Source organism: Somniosus microcephalus, chromosome 10, assembly GCF_052327205.1.
Source record: "Somniosus microcephalus isolate GS21.2 chromosome 10, FLI_Smic_1.0, whole genome shotgun sequence".
NCBI lineage: Eukaryota > Metazoa > Chordata > Chondrichthyes > Squaliformes > Somniosidae > Somniosus > Somniosus microcephalus.
This window is the reverse complement of record NC_140996.1, coordinates 5,880,225-5,882,744: the sequence shown is the minus strand read 5'-3', so window position 1 is coordinate 5,882,744 and position 2,520 is coordinate 5,880,225.

Sequence of the window (2,520 nt, the reverse complement as noted above, 5' to 3'; positions counted from 1 at the left end):
TCACAGTAGCGTGCAGTCACGGTGACTGTTATACTGCGAACAATCGAGACAAATCTATGGTTTCCAAAAATGATTCTCTCGGATCACCTGTGCCGGCTGCCCTGATCCCCATCGTTGCAGGAAAGCCTCTCACTGCAGCCCTCCCGGGTCCTGACTCCCCCTCCCATGGGGGTTGGGGCGGTTAAGGCCTGCACAGATGATCCACCCAGATAGATCTGCAGGCGCACACAGTACGTAAAAGCAGTGATTCTGGGCAAGCTGAGGTTAACTGCAGCTGTGCATTCACTTCCCAGGAAACACATGGCGGGGTGACAGACACAGTCACTGAGCTGGAGGCACAACTGAGAAAGACACAACCATTCAAGCCCAGAGAATGGATTCCCAAACACTCGAAAATGTACGATTTCTAAATAGTTCCCTGGGGCTACAGTTATAAAATTACACAGCTCCTTTTAAACAGCAGCTTGCATTGTTCATCACTGAGCAGGGACAGCTCCTCCAAAACTGGGCGGAATTACAGACAGCTCTCTGCTGTGTACAACAACTTTAACATAGTAAAACGGCCCAAGGTGCTTCACAGGAGCGATTATCAAACAAAATTTGACACCGAGCCTCATAAGGAGATATTAGGACAGGTGACCGAAAGCTTGGTCAAAGAGGTAGGTTTTAAGATATGTCTTAAAAGAGAAAGATGGAGAGGCGGAGAGGTTTAGGGAGGGAATTCCAGAGCTCAGGGTCCAGACAGCTGAAGGCACGGCCACCGATGGTGGAGCGATGGAAATCGGGGATACACAAGAGGCCAGAATTGGAGGAGCGCAGAGATCTCGGAGGGTTGTGGAGCTGGAGAAGGTTACAGAGATAGGGAGGGGCGAGGCCATGGAGGGATTTGAACACCAGGATGAGAATTTTAAAATCGAGGTGTTGCCAGACCGGGAGCCAGTGTAGGTCAGCGAGCACAGGGTGATGGGTGAACGGGACTCGGTGCGAGTTAGGACACGGGCAGCAGAGTTTTGGATGAGCTCAATTTTACAGCGGGTGGAAGGTGTTAGGCCGATCAGAAGAACGTTGGAATAGTCAAGGTACCTCGGGAGAGGGTGAGGGTGAGGGAGCAGTGAGTGAGGGGGCGCAGAGATGAGATGGTGAGGGGGGAGTTTTGGGGAGGAGAGGTGATGGGTTGGGTAGGGGTGGTTAAGGAGGAGGGGGTTAGGGAGGGATGGGGTTGGGGGCATTGTGGGGGGAAGGGTTGGGGGAGTGGGTGGTTGGAGGTTGTGGGTTGGTTGGGGTTTTGGGGGCTGGGGGCTGTCGTTGGGATTGGCAGGGGATTAGTTGGGGGGGGTGGATTGTGATGGGGGTTTTGGGGATGGGTTGTGAGGGGGGTTGTGATTGGGGGGGATTGGTTGGGGGGGTGGGTTGTGATTGGTTGGGGGGTGGGTTGTGATTGGGGGGTGGGTTGTGATTGGTTGGGGGTGTGGGTTGTGATTGGTTGGGGGGGTGGGTTGTGATTGGGGGGTTTGGGGGGTGGGTTATGATTGGTTGGGGGTGTGGGTTGTGATTGGTTGGGGGGGTGGATTGTGATGGGGGTTTTGGGGATGGGTTGTGAGGGGGGTTGTGATTGGGGGGGATTGGTTGGGGGGGGGTTGTGATTGGTTGGGGGGGGGTTGTGATTGGTTGGGGGTGTGGGTTGTGATTGGTTGGGGGGGTGGGTTGTGATTGGGGGGTTTGGGGGTGGGTTGTGATTGGTTGGGGGGGTGGGTTGTGATTGGGGGTTTTGGGGGGTGGGTTGTGATTGGTTGGGGGTGTGGGTTGTGATTGGTTTGGGGGGTGGGTTGTGATTGGTTGGGGGGGGGGGGGTCAGGTTTCCCCACCCCGACTCCAGCCTCTCCATCCCGCAGAGCCCGAGCAGTGAGCCGGTCCCCGCCCCGCCCGGACTCTCCCTCCCGGCCCGCTTACCGATCTTGACTTTGACGCTCTGCAGGACCCGCAGCCCCTCTTCCTCCACCGCCATGCCGCCGCCGAGCCGCCGGAGCAGAGCAGAGCGACCATCCGCCTCACAGCATCCCGCAAGCCCAGCCCGGCCCCGGCCGCCCATTCGCCCCGCGCCGGCACCGCACGCCTCCCATTGGCCGCCCGCCGCACCGCGCACCATCGCTGATTGGACCATCGCCGCGCGCCGCGTGATTGGCTGGAGACTGCGCCCAGCCCAGCCCGCTCTTCCATTGGTCGGCTAGTGGAGGCCGGGCCCCCGCTCAGAGTTCATTGGCCGAGCGCTGCGGCACGGCACATGTCACGGTATTTAGAAGAAGGCTCGCAGCCCCCGGGAGAGAAACAGAGGAGAGAGAGACAGAGAGTGAGAGAGATTGGATTACTGCCAAACTATAGAACATCAGATCATATCTTCACCCTACAGACCCTAATTGACAAACACGTTCATCAAAACAAAAGCAAAATCTACGCATGCTTTATAGATTTCCAGAAGGCTTTCGACTCCATCTGGCACGACGGTTTATTACTGAAACTTAT